Here is a 15,553-nt window from a genome sequence, read left to right as displayed (position 1 = left end):
ACCTCTAACTTTAAAAGTATACTTTGTATTTTAAATATTTCAGTTCCATTCGAAAGGTGAGAAAATTTCCTATTGAATGGTGTTCTCATATCTTTTAAGTAATTAGTTTTAATTACTTTTTAGCTGTAAAGTAGTTAAAAGTTAGTGTTTTTGAGGAGGTTTTTGCTAATTTTCTCGAAATAATGAAGTATGATTAGCACAATATCCATTATCCAAAAGTTGGGTTTTAGGACGATTCATAATTTGTTCTTGGACATCATTTTTCTATCTCTTCTCATTTCTTTGTAATTTCATTACTATACTTTTCCTGTAACCGACTTGCAAGTGCTTAAAAGACTCTAATCTAAAAAATATGCTTTATATCGTTATTTACAAGATTTCATTGGAAAGCTGAGAAAATGTCCTATCCGTGTATGTACAAATATCTTTTAGTTAAGTGTACTAAATGATTTTTTACTAACGAAATAACTCAACTTTTGTGTTTTTTGGAGAGTTTTTTAAGTATTCTCATTATTAATCAACAAAATTTATCGTTACTATTGTTCATTTGATGCCCCTTAATGTTCTCTATAACTTTTTATTTGACACTTTGTCTATATCTCTTTTCATTTTGCTGCTATTTAATAGTTAACACAGCATGAGCTCGCCACAAATGTAGTGGGTTCGAAATCGTTATTTTTGCATATGAAACGATGTGATAAAAACGATTTTGCTGCGAAACCAAAAGAGATAATTGAATGGAGTCACTTGCTGAGATGCATTATTTCCATGATAATAATGGTGATGTTTATTATTTACTATTTTAAGAAAATTAACGAAAATGCTAATAATAGCACTAACTTTAAACTAATTTACTTTTAAAAGAATACTAAATTCACCTAACTGAAAGGTATTAACACATTTTTCACTGTAAAATTTTCTTGGCTATCGAATAAAAAGAAAAAAAGTGCCATAATTTAGTGCCATTTAATCAATTAGAGCTGGTACTAGTGAAAATGAGATAAAAATATCCAAGTTGAATAACCCAAAATCATGAAAATAAGAAAAGGTAAGTGTATCATGTCAAAGAACGAATTAAGCAGTTCATCAAGAAAAATAATCTGAATTATTAAAATGATGAGGTTAACTATTAGGATTTTCAAGAAATGAACGAAAAATCGTTTAAAATTGTTTAATTTTAAATAAATTACTTTGAAAAGGCTACTTAAACTCATTAGCTGAAACATGTGAAGGCATCACTCCATGCGAAATTTTCTCACCTTTCGAATGGAACTAAAACATTTAAAATACAAAGTATACTTTTAAAGTTAGAGGTATCTTAAGACAAATAAGTTTTTTACACAAAAAGTTCAATAACTCTGTAACGGTTGAGATTTGATGGTATGTGTAGAACAATTTTTTTCTCCAAATATGGCAGTCTATCACCCCCCGAGAGATTCTTAACCATGAACCAAACACCCTGTATGAAACAAGGACTATCTGTCAAGTTGTCCCTGGGTTGTTTACCGTCGCTCTTTTAGAATCCCACAGATATCAGAAACCCTAACACAAGGCGTTATTGTTGGCATTACGTTGGCAGTTTCGTTTAATTCCGAACATTTCTCTGAATTTTAACAAAGGAATAACAGGGTTACAGGTGCTAGTAATGTCTTTGTATCTAATGCTCGTGCCTATGAGACTGGTTGCTAGCAGTTGTACACAATAGCTCACATAGAAATTTCAAAACCAAAAAGCAGAGCGAATAATCCAAGAATAGGGGAAGATGAGGTATGAGTTCCTTGTAATTGTTTACGTAAGTATAATAAGATTATGTGGAAAATTAATTACTTCATGGATTACATCATGAACAGTTTCACGAACTCGACTGGTGAATCGTGTGTTGCATATTAGGAATTAAGAATCGGTTAAAAAATCAATGAACAATACACTGCGTTCCAGTGAAATTAATTACGTGCAAAGATTAGGATCAGGCACATAATCGTAAATTTCAGGCACATATATCTTGAAAGTGGAAGTTTTTTTTTAATTTGTGGACCATTTCAAGCACACGAATGGTGAATTGAAACTTATATGCTCACAATCATAACCAGTTGACGAAGCAAGGATGGATCTTTGAATTATATAACGAGTGTCGTGTAATGGTTTTCGAGAAAATATCAAGATTATTTTAATTTAGTAATCCAATTGACGACCCCTAATACCAAATAATGATCAAGATGTGATAAATCATCAATCAGTTAACGTGGTATATTCGGTCCATAGACAATGTTCCTAGATTTGTGGATAAAATTAAGAGTCAATAATTTTAGAGTTCGCGAATTATCGGCGCGGGAAAAATGCATCGGCGGCGCGCCGCCGATCTACCGTTCGGCGTCGGCGTACGTTAAAAATCACCGGAGGCGGCGGCGTGGCGTGGCGGCGCACAGGTCTAGTAGTAGCAAGTAGACAGAAGGTAGAAGATAGATAGATAGGTATACAATTTTTAACATGGGTAATTCACATAATATGACGCCATCCAAACAGTCATTAAAACTATATTTTGCTTGATTGTTTTAACTGAATCTGTCTGCCGAAAAAGTAATATTGTTCAGCTCAAGTATAGTAATATGACCAGTGACTGTACTCAATTTCGGGAATATGTTGTAAATCGATTTTTCCACTTTGTTTTTGTCGATAAATTCGCCTGATCTGATCAGGGATTTGCATCGGTGGAGTCGAAACAGAGCTTTTCAACCACAACAAAACGATAGGTTACATAATCGAGAGTTCCCGGAGAAATCAGTCCTACCTTTAATCATGGTTTACAGAGTTCAGGTGAAGTCTGGACAGATTTAGCAATCTTCTACTATTGCCGAGTGGTGCTAAGATATCACCCAACTGTCCGTAATTTCGCCCAATCGCTAAGTATTGTGCAATTGTGTTGAACACGTAACTAGCTAGCGTTTTCTTCATCACAAATTCTTAACAGTTTCGCCTTCAGCACACTTTCTTCCCCTCAGATCCTACTAGTTGGATTAATCGATCCCCAGTTTTCTTAGTGTTTTTAGTAATGATTGTTTCTCACCTTTACACTCTCTAACTTTAAATGTTGTTTTATCGGTGAATTTTGGAATTTTAGACATATAGCGGAAAAATGGATATCCTGTCACAAATATGAATTAGAATTGACATCTAACATATCATAATCTAAAAGAAACACACACTTTTCCAAATCTGCTATTATTTTTCAACTCACTTCACATTCTTGTAATAGATCTATATTATTCTAGATGGAGACGTTCCGTTAAAACTAATGCTCATGTGTTCGGGAATTCTTAGCTTCAGTTTTCATAATGTTAAACCGAAAACTTCAGTCTCTAAGTCTGGTTACGTCACTTGTTATCTATCGCGTTTCATTTCAAGGACCGCTTATTCAATCATTTATTTATCCTTTCCATACTTGTTAAGTTAAAAAAATAGTGGAAATGTTTCCAAGAGCCAGACGTGTTGACCAAATCATTTCTATTACATTTTCATAATTGATAGACCTGGTGGACCGCCGAGGAAAGTTTTCAATTTGCTAATGGAAACCTCTCAGCATTAATTTCTAGCAAATTTCATATGCAATATTTTTTTTCCGATGCTCGTCCTGGGGCCGTCTAGAGTGTTCAGAAAATCTGTTCCTACCGACTCGAGACAGTTTTCCATTTGATTATTTAAATTTTTAATTTCATTATAATATTTCTCTTTTTTCCCTGCTGTTATATCCGGTACATTTCCTGGTACGGTTTTGTGGTTGACTTTTTTCCACGTTAGATACCTTTGCATTGCAGGAATGTTTGCTATTCTTGCTCGTTTTTTTTCCTGTTCGCTATTGTATGATAGAAAAAAAACGAATCCAAGCAGCAAATCATGACTATAAATGGGGGAATTACATTTTTGTCAGAAAGTTATTACAGCTGCTAGGGAAGCGGTAAACTTCTCTCGGGCGATGGTCGAGTGGGATGACCAATGCATTTCCATTTGGTTGTTGCATGTCACATCGTAAATAAATCACTTTCATAAATTAAGAATTGCCCGAATATTTGACCAACATATTATCCGAATGATGTAGCGAAACGTTACCCTTTTTGATTAATGTTTTTCAAATAGTATTCCAAAGCTTTATTTTTTGCGATCTGTAACATAAGCATTTGATTTGCTTAAGGTCTATTTAAAATGGATCACAAGTGTTTTACTCTTCCCTAATGCGTGCGAAAAGCTGACACACAGATAGGCGATAATGGGTTCTATTCGAACTGGCTTCTGCTCGTGCAACATCCGTGCCTTCTCGATTTATATCCTTTCCCGTTCACATAATTTTTAAACCGACTAATCAACTAACTGAAGTCAATATTTTGACGGGTCTATTGTTCGTCGAACCCTCGTCGAATCCTTTTCCGTGGAGCACGAAATTGTCTCAATTGAATAACAATGAAGCGTGAAGAGTTGCAGGTTGCCGAGGCGTACCAAAATGCTCGTTAATTGTTCTACGAGTCATGCAGACGACGATGGTATGAAGCGTACCCAAGGTGACGCCCATTTGCGATTGTTTCGTGAATTGCCAGCGACGCCGCTGTCGACACCAGCAAGCCAGCGTCGACGTCGTCATGACCGTCGTCGCGTGTACAATTTACGCCGGTGATTTTGTTTGTGAAGCCGATTCTCTCACGTTCACGCATGATGCCAATGAATGTATACGCGACCGGTCCATTGCGGGTGATGTGGGATTTTTCGATAGGGCGGTGATTTGGAAATCAGATCATCAAATGAGAGATGACTTGTGCCTTGGATGCGCCAAATGCCGTCACCCCACCGAGGATAATAAAAAGAAGGCCGACACACAGGGCACGCAATAATAACGGATGACGTTGGTTATTTCTATAATTTTTATCATTTATTTTATTGGCGCGTGTTCGAGTTATTTATAATGGCATTTTTTCCCTGTCGTTTCATCTTCTGAAGACATTAATCTTAACGATGTCGAAAGAAGCGAGTAGTCGACGATATGCAATATTGATGCCAATTATTGGTATAGGAAGTAGTCTAGTCTACGAGGTACTTACATACGGGTTCTTTTAGATGTATGCCAACATCATGTCAGTTTTGGGTACGACTCGACCCGAAACCAATTATATTTCAACTCGAAGGTAATATTACATCGTTACGGTGGTGACTATCTGTCGATAGCAATTTCAAACGCGACAGGCTTTGGGTCATCAAGGTATGTATGTACCTATGACATATTAGAAACATCGGTTACTGCGTGTCCTCAAATCAATATTTGTATTCAAAGCTGATTTAGGCATATAGCGGAAATTTCCGGCTGGCTTAATTTTCAAGCGGTCGTCTCAAAAATCGAAATTCTTTGTAAGACTTCTAGGGCACAAAGGAAGGTGTCTTCTATAAAAGTACTTTTTATTTCAATTATAGAGGTTTTAACCTCAGGGTCATTCGCCTTTGTAGGGTATACACGTTGCTGCGTTGGTGTTGTCCATTATTTATTAGAGTATCATGTTATACACGATATCCTAAGCACTGTTCTCACATTTTCGTTAGAAGATCGAATGTATACGTTGAAAAGATTCCTGAAGTAGAATCTAATATTTTGAATCAAATCTAGTTCTGGTAAAAGCCAAAGGTCGGGCAATTGAAACGTTGGATTTGCATTGTGCCTTTGTCTCATTAGTATCTGCCAGACTGATTTGGCCACCAAATTGTTACTTGGGATGAACAACAGCTTTTTATGATCTTCCACTCATATGTAGTTGTTACGCGCTTAACTGAACTAAATGGTATTGTTTTTACATCTGTGAACCTTTATTGGCAATCGTTTACCAAAAAATATATGTTAGGAATAATTAATTCAAACAAACATAATAGTTGTTACATTTAGCGCATTCAGTCCAATACAATTCAATCCACAGTACAGGTTTCCACAGTAGAGTAAATTTTAGGTTACTATACTGCACATAAAAGGATCGCGATAAATAGTGAAATTATATGCGAGTGATTAATTTTACATTAGCGACAAATCGTTCTATATAAAAATTCATTTACAAATTGGAGACCTAATTGACATCAGGAAAAAACTACTGCCTCCAATAGTACCTGGGAACTTGAATCCGTGAGTATCGACTCGTCAGATACGCCACCTTACTGACTAAGTCAAACCGACACATACCTGAGTGACTGCAAAGCGACAAACATAAGCTTCACTTGAGCGCGAACGATCCAATCACATCGAGTTGCGGCTCGTGCATGTATGTGTGGAACGTAGTGAGTTTTCTCCCTTCTCAACGTCGTTTCGCGCAAAATGGTAAAAAAAAAAAAATCGGAAATATGTATAACTACATCGTCATCTAGAGTATTGGAAGTGAGCTTTGTAGAATTTAGCACAATTTGATCGCTAAATACTAAATATTCAAGAAGATAACCCATTTTGAAAGGAATGGACAACTTTCTTGATAGCCAATCTTCCTTAATTTGTTCGTAGCTGATTACCTATAATATATTATTATTGTTAGTTACATTCTAGTTCAATATTCAATTCTACAATAACAACAGATATTATCTAATTTTACCATTTCATATCTACACAAGAGAAGTTTTTTTTGGAAAATCCCACCCGTGAATCGCCTAAACAATAATACCCGCAGGCACGCTCCAGAGCAAACAAACCGGAAGCAAAGCGATTTATTATATCCGAATGACTTTTATTTTGTCACGGTGACATCAACAAAAATATTTTTCGCTCCATATTAATGGCCATGATATCAAGTGTTAAAGATCTCAATCCGCGCTTGCCGTCGTCTGTCCGTGCAACATTGAAAATGGTCCTAAGCGCGGTCTAGCTCAGCCGCTGATATATATTTCCACCATTAATCTGCCTGCCGCCGACGGCACCGTGTGTCTATATACAGTCGACCCTTGCTTAAGGCACTTGGCAGCAAGGATCGCGGAAAAAAGATGTAACGGCATAAACGAAGCGCGAAAAAACAACACATTCCATTCCCCCGCCGTACTGCTGCGAGCAGCGTTTGTGTAAATCGTGTGAAAAATTGTAATCTTTCCTGATGGATAAACATCGCGTTGTTTTGATAGACGGATCTGCTCCGATGAAAGGACATGCCTCGTGGTGCTGTGAATACTCATGATTACTGAAAAAATTGTACAAAAAATGTCCAGACATTTGATATTGTATTTCGTTGAAGGCATGTTAAAAGGACATCCATGATTTCATATCACTGATCATAACTTAAGGCGTCCAACCGATTAGTGAGAATTTTATAGAAAGTTTTTTTTTGAATTTTCTGCAATTTCTTTCATGAAGGGAAAGTCCGGCATTCGATAAAACCCTTTTTCTATCCCCTTTTATTGACATTGGTCTGATGGATGGATCGAATTTAAAGAATACAAGTGAAGAAATTGCACATGATAGGCACCTACTCCGTTGGTTACCACAAAATTGCTACTGCTAAGGGAATGAGAAAAAGTTCTACCCTTAGTTTAAAACGAAGCAAGTTTAGGATGGCATGCACTACGTAACATGGTAAAGGGAGACAACTCTGTCTTTACAAAGAGACATCTTGGTAGACTTGAGTGATTCGTAGTTATGCTGCCTAAGCTCGACTTCTGTCAACAGAAGACCAAAGTATAGCCCGTAAGATTTTAAGCCTGTTTCTAATGGCCCTGCCACCTCTAGTTTTCCGATCTGTATATTTCACATACTTGCTCTCACTTGAGTACTATGACTTTAAATTTTTATAAATTTCCCTACTCAGTAATCCCTAGCTAATTAGATGTTGTTAAAAAGAGAAAAAAAAACATATCATCAGCCTAGAGTAGTTCCTCAGAATTGATGCGGGTACAGGGATCCGTAATTAAGGGGTTACATCACTGTGTAGGATACGAAAAAATAAGCTTTTTTCTGGAATCTTTCTTGCAGTAATCTATAGATTTATCGAGATCTCGTAAAGGGGGATATATAATATTAGTTGCAAAATTCAAAAATAATTTTTTTAAGCATGGCGGCTGTGCTGCATTTTCGCGTTTTTTTGAAAAGGTCCACACCCGGAAACCTTTCTCACACAATTTTTATTCTAGAGCTTAAAACTAAAGTTTTTTTTCGTACGTGCGTACATAGGATTTTTGCAATATTTAGATTTTTCGCAAAATGGCGCACTTTTTAGTAAAAAATTGCTGAAAATTCCTTTTTTAATAACGACTAAGAGTGAGTCAATTTTCCCTTTTTTATGTTTTTAACGACATTCAATTAGCAAGGGACTGGAAGTGAAGTATGTTTTTCGATATGAAGAGCCATAGTGCTCAAAGGAGAGCAAGGAGTTTAAGGAAGAAAGTTTAGAAAAGCGTGGAAAGGGTCAAGAGCAAGCTTAGAGTTTACCGGCGACTTAACCCTTTGTCTGCTACCGCAGGAGTCAGGATGTTTTGGCATTAGGAAATGCGAATTACCTGAGTCTGCAGCATGTTCGGACGAACGTAAAGTAACTTGTTACTTTATGCTGTCGAAACGGTCCTTCAACTCATTGCTCTCTCTTGATTACTATTACTCTTAATATTAAAAAATATACTTCACTTTTCAGTCCCTTGCTAATTGAATGTCGTTAAAAACATATGAAAAAGTGCTGAAAATGTCATAAAAATCGACTCAATTTTTCTGATAAAAAATTACCCAATACAAAAATAAAATCCTACGTGCGTCATAGGAGAAATCAATTTTGAATATGCTGTGAAAATTTCAAAACCTTTAAAAACCATTTGTTCGAGTTATGTTTCCGGCCAGCTCAAAAATGTGGTTTCGAGAAAAACGCGGTTGAAGTTTTTAGCAATCGTTTATTATACATAAGAGGCATTGCGGATGAATTGAAAATTTGCATACTTGACAATTAAAATCGTCTTCGACTTTTGGTATATAACTTATAAGTCTCTGAAGTACATTGTACACCAACAAAAAAATTTTCGATTTTTTTTAAATTCCACGGTGGTGTAGCCCCTTAATAAGAGAAAAATAAGTAACCCTAAGTGACTTCCTTGATGGATATCGGTTGGCGTTTTACGCTTCAGCATGTGGTGTCCATACAATCAAAAAAGCATGTATTATTGTAGCTATCTGGTTGCCTACACGGAAGAGATTATAGTCGCTGTAGTTTTTTAACAGTAATGTTGTGGTCATCTTGTGGAATGCTCCGAAGGAAGTCAAAATATATTTCTCATCAACTCAGACACTTCTCAACAGCTCGTACTAGCAAACTTGTGGACGTCATTAACTTTTAAGTAGCTAAGCTGATTTCCATTGAATAAGCTGTAAAAAATAGCATTCATCATATATAATGGTCTGTTATGTGCGATTAAAATATGACATGGAATCAGAATCAGAATAAATTGGCTCAAATGGCACGTTCCCCGTACATAGTCGGGGATTTGTGCTGCTGCGGACTGTAGTAAAGAGGGCGGATGGTGCAAGTCATCCTAGTTAAGAGTTCATGGGCCTCGTAAATGGTCGGTTCTTTTTGTTGGTTCAAAATAAACGTTACACTCTCACCGATATATTAACTCATTTTCTGACATGAAAGGAAACTTTTCGACTCCTGCATACCTGCCTTACACAAGCCGATTATGTTCCACAATGAGCTGAAATTGCTACCTACCGTTCAAATAGCCATCCCGCAGCGATAACTGACTCGATAAACTCTACTCACACTAGTGCTTATCATCCACTGTATTCGATGGATATTCATTGCCAAAACCTGCGAGGGGGTTAGGCCATCCTAACAGAATCCTCTGACTTTTTTCACTTCTGCAAGCAGTACGTTTCTATTTTTTCCGACTTACAGTGGTCTCCTGCTGGGAGATCGGAAAGAGAAAGAGCCTTACCCCAGCCGAGACAGAGGGTACAATATTATATGAACCCATCAACCCCTGTTTATTATGTTCGGCTATCTGTTTACGCTTTCCGCTTGGTCTGATCTTACAGCATCACAGCAAAAGGATCCTTCTAACCCTCCTCATTCGACGTATCCATCATAGTCTGTTTTAAAATAAATTTTTATTTCACTGTTATTTTATGTAACAGTTTAAAAATACATATTCCCTCATCTCGGTCCCGAATCAGTCACTTGTTTGAGTTACAACACCCTCTGGAAAGTGTGACACGCCGCATGGGTATTGTTAAAATTTCCCCCCATCATTCATCAAATTAGCCAAATTGAAATATTCCAATAAAATTTCATGATTAACTATTTAATTTGATTGCGTTCTTGGCGAAGAAACTTGCCGCGTTTTTGAAATAGAAGTAAGGGAGAGGTGAACAAGTTGGTGATGATAGACAAACCGCATATTGGATATCGAAGGATATCGGAATGATATCGGATTCCGATTTCAATATTTCGGTTTCATCTGTCCGAAACACCCGGTGTGGTGCAATGTTACAGTAAGCCGTGTCGCCCGGTATGTCTTTGGGGTTTCCTTTCAGAGATTCAGAGCAGACACGTTGTTGCGACAGGCAACCAGGATTGTCCCCGTCCCGAATGAACGAGTTTTAATTTGTTGCGGTGTGTTGGATGGTGTCGCATTCGTTCCGCTGCGGGATTGGAATTGGAATGAATAACGAAACCACCCGAGAGCAACGGGTAAAAAGGGGACGAAAGGGTTAACCCAAGTGGAATGGAATCCTAATTGAATATAATGTTGTGAAAATGGAGTGCTAATTGAAGGACGTGTATGTGTTGTGATTTAACCTGCTCTCGTGTTTTGATATTCTGGGATCAGGATACATATTATGATTCGATGTGATATGGTGAACATTAGAGATAATCTTCTGGCTGTATTCAGTTCATGGTGTATTTTCGCACACATTTTGTAGAGTTGGACACGGTGTAGACGAAAGTGGTAAATGGGGTTCCCGTATCGCGACCGCAAAAAATATAAAAGTTCATCGAACCGCGCAAATATTTCTAATTTTGATTCTAGGAGCGGAATCTTGATAAATGCTTATATTATTCTACGCTGTAAATTGAAGAAATAATTTATTTATTAGTCGTCGTATTTAAAGAAATTCTTATTTCATGGAGCCGATTTCGCTGTGTACAATTTAATAAAGTTGACTGACTCAAATTAAAATGATTTTTTCACTCTGATAAAGTAAGAAGAAATTTTCAAAAATCTTTGAACTTTAAATGTTTTCAAAGTTAAGAGATGATTTTCCTATGTCTATGAATGAGATTAGGGTTGAGTGTATCAGTTTTACCGTTGCCGAACATGGAAAAAAGCCATCCAAATATCCAATACTGAAATACTAGTTTTATAAGTATAAAGAACCGGTATTTTCGAAAACTTTGCTAGGTAAAAACTCTATTGAAAAAATATTTTTATTTTATTATTGAGTTGCACTTGCTAGAGTTTTAAAATTGAATCCCGCTTACAGTAAGCTCATTTATTTTGGGGTACTATAATGTTTAGATAAGCCTAAGAGAACAGACGTCCATCTTCAGCATTCAACTTGTGTAAAAATCTCTAACGGTTTCGAAGGTAGTTGGAATATCCAAACCATGAACGCTACTGTCGTCATGTTTTTTGTGGCTGAGTTCGACTGAATTGACAGCGATTATTCCTCTACCCAGTCAAACTAGTCCGGAACCGGTTCGGACTTCCAGTATGAATTCCAGCTCAAATACATGAACCGATAGAATCGGAATCGGTTGTTTTCTTTGAGCAATATTCCATACTGAATCCATTCAGGATTTCGAACCGGTTCCGGAATGGATTTGACGGATAGTTGGGATAAGTTGGTTTGGAGGCGCTAGTGTTTATCGTAGGGTAAGGTGGGGCAAATCCGAGCTAGTAAATGGTTTTGGCTGTAAAATGCTCATTTTACATCGGATCAAGTCGTTTTATATACCAAATTAAAGGTTAGACTCCTGGACAACTTTCTGTTTATAGCATTTTGTTTTACAGAAATGTTCGTGCTTGCTGTTTTCAATAATGGTAGAGTAAACCCGACCCCCTATGTTTTTGGTTGATTTAGTGCAGATATTACTCAAATTTTATGGTTTTGCCTTTCTCATATAAAGAAAGGCTATGCAATCACTGTAAAAATCGACTTTTTAACCGAGGCCCGGAGGGCCGAATGTCATTCACCATTCGATTCATTTCGTCGAGATCGGCAAATGTCTGTGTGTGTATATATGTGTGTGTATGTGTGTGTGTCATTTAAACTCACACAACTTTCTCAGAGATGGCTGAACCGATTTTCGCAAACTTAGTTTCATCTGAAAGATATAACGCTCCCATAAGCTGCTATTGAGTTTTTGGTTGATCCGACTTCCGGTTCCGGAGTTACGGGTTGAAGAGTGCGGTCACACAGCAAATTCCCATATAAACTGGTACCACCATGACGTTCAAATGATGTGAAACATATTAAAATTGATGTAACATTACTCTAGTTTGCGGGTCTGGATCACTAATGATCAATCAAAGCAGCTTTGACCACATTGGCCACCTATGACGGTTCATGACGCCCCCGGGGAACCCGCCAAGCTCCCGCTAATATCACACCCATTCCCCAACGAATTCTCTACCGATTTTTACAAACTTGATTTCAAATGAAATATACAGTAATACCATTGACTGCTGCTGAATTTCATTCGGTTCTGACTCTTGCTTCCGGAGTTACAGGAGTGTTAGTAAGGATACACTGGAATTTCCCATATAAATCGGTATAATCGTAATACCTCAGAGGCTAAAAACTATTGAAATGGTCACCAAATTACTTCTAATCGCAGATCTAGATCACTGATTGCCAATCAAACATTCTTTGAATATATTGTCCATTAGCGACGATTTCGGAAGTCCGGAATTCCGGGCATATTCCACAATTAAAGTCACATCGGTTCTTCGGTGATGACTGAACCGATTTTCTCAAACCAAGTCTCAAATGGAAGGCAAAATATGCAGTTGAGTATTGCGTCGCCGCCCCTTCCTCTCCTTGCCTTGCCCTTACACCTCCCTCCTTCATCACTCCCCTCCCCTTGGACCACCCTCACGCCCGCATTTCCTTCATCCACCTCGTATACCGAAATAAGATGAAGGATTTCTGACGTATCCTCCACTCCTACTCTACTAACCTTTCATTCCCTGCACTTTCAAACCCATTCCACCAACATTTCAAAATATAATCACATGAAGATAACATTGAACTCATGCTGATTAAGCTAATTAAATATTATTCTTTTGCCTTTCTCATATAGAAAGGTTGCAATTGCTCCAAAAACCGACTATCTAACCGAGGCCCGGAGGGCCGAGTCTCATATGGTCGGTGTTAAGTCAAACCGGACTAAGTGACAAAATATTGATTTCGAGAAAAACGAGTTTAAAGTTTGAATCGCAGCATCCTTTACATTATGATTGGAAATTAATTTTTGCCATAATTCTTGTTTATTGTTACATATTTCAAATCTGGCAACAGTCGATTGTAGCTGACGATTTTCTTTATCCAGTGCTATCATTATCTCATTTTTTATGTTTTGCGACTTAGTCCGGTCTGACTTAACACCGACCATATAACATTCGACTCAAGTCGCCGAGATCGCAAAATATCTGTGTGTGTGTATGTGTGTATGTATGTATGCATGTATGTATGTATGTATGTATGTATGTATGTATGTATGTATGTATGTATGTAAGTGTGTGTGTGCGGATTTGTTAACAAAATGTCCACATCGGTTTCTCGGAGATGGCTGAACCGATTTTTACAAACTAAGATACAAATGAAAGGTATAATATTCCCATAGGTTGCTATTGAATTTCATTTTCAACCGACATCTTGTTCCGGATTACGAGTTGAAGAGTATGGTTACAAAACAAAATTTGTTGATTTGTCCACATCGGTTTCTCGGAATTTTCTGAACCGATTTTGACAAACTTGATTTTAAATGAAAGGTCCATCAGCTGCTGTTGAATTTTGTGTGGATCCGAGTTCTGGGTCCTGAATTACAGGGTGATACGTACGATCACGCAGTGGAGGTAATATGCCCTTTCTTTTGGTATTGTGTTTTTGATGATTAATCCCCCTATGAGTGAGATATTTTCACAAATTTTCTTGGAAGTGATTATATCGAAATGATGCCTTCAGCAAATTTGTAGCTCTTACTTTTGCGAATAACTTTACTGAAGACTTCAAATATCTATTTTGAATACTTTAAAAGTTATGGCTTGTTGTTTGTGGATTACTCTTTGTCGCCTATTTATTTTTCAATATAGTAATAATCCATTGAAATAAGCCAAACATTATTTCGATAAATCGAATTTTGTATTTCATTTTTCTATCTACAACCGCTAGAAATAATCACCGAACACTTTCAAGTTGTCTGGAAGGAACTTGATAACTTATCAGTGCAAAAATGTTCATTTGTGCGAACCTTCTGACTGCAATTTTTCTAACTTATGACCATCGGATCGATCTGAAACCTTTCGGAAAATGAAAAGCGAAATAAATAACTCCAAGCAACGGCGTAGCCAAGAGAAGGTTTTGGGGTTTAACACCATACAACCCCCCCCCCCCCACCACACCCAAAAAAAAATTGGATTGAAGTTGAAAATTTATTGATGCAGACTGATTTAATTCAATATTACAATAACATTATCTGATCCGTAGATTGATAACCTGCTGTTGTAAACATCATGAGGACTTTTGATAAATTGTCGGAATGGGGTCCTGATATGTAACCGATCTATTGGTCTTGATTTCACAGTTGTCTAATAGCATCAATATCAAATTCCTGCCTGAAAACATTCCAATAGAAAATTTCAGAGTTCTGTAATCAATCACAATCCTCAGATTTATTTTAAAATTTTCAGCTTTTTTCCTACACAATATTACGAAAGCTTATTAAACAATTTTTCCTAATAAGTTTGTGACAATTATAAACTATTTGAAATTTTTTAATAGTTTTTTTTTTTAATTAACCGTGATTTTTTAATAAATAGTGACCATCGCTTCACAACGTAGTCTATTTTTCATGGCTTGCGGTGAGCACGATTTCTCGAATTTCTGAACTGAAAATTATGGAATAGAAATTAATTTTTAGTATTCTTTACTAATATTTCGACGATTTCGCTAGATTTTCAGAGCACTGTGCATCCAGTGCATTAACGCAAGTGACGGAAGGTTATCGAAAAGTTTCGTGAAAATGAAAATTCCAGTAATGATGATGATTTTCCCAAACAGTTCGTTTTCGTGAGGTTTTTATTTGTTCTTTGGCATTAGGATTAGCGATAATAATTCAAATCAAGGATACTACTAGGAAGTCACCTTTAGAAAAAGTCGATGTCGAAGTAAAATATTTGAAACTATGCACGCATGCACTTCAGAGATAGCGTGATATCAGGAGCTGCGATTTCATTTCAACGCTTTTTTGTGAAAAGGGCGATACTTACAAATGTAAACATAGGGCTTTTTTCATACATGCGAAGGGCTTTGAAACGCAACAAATTAACCTAAAAATTTTGATTCTACGAT

The sequence above is a fragment of the Topomyia yanbarensis genome, chromosome 3 (assembly GCF_030247195.1).
Source record: "Topomyia yanbarensis strain Yona2022 chromosome 3, ASM3024719v1, whole genome shotgun sequence".
NCBI classification, from domain to species: domain Eukaryota; kingdom Metazoa; phylum Arthropoda; class Insecta; order Diptera; family Culicidae; genus Topomyia; species Topomyia yanbarensis.
Note: the sequence above shows the minus strand (reverse complement) of the source record.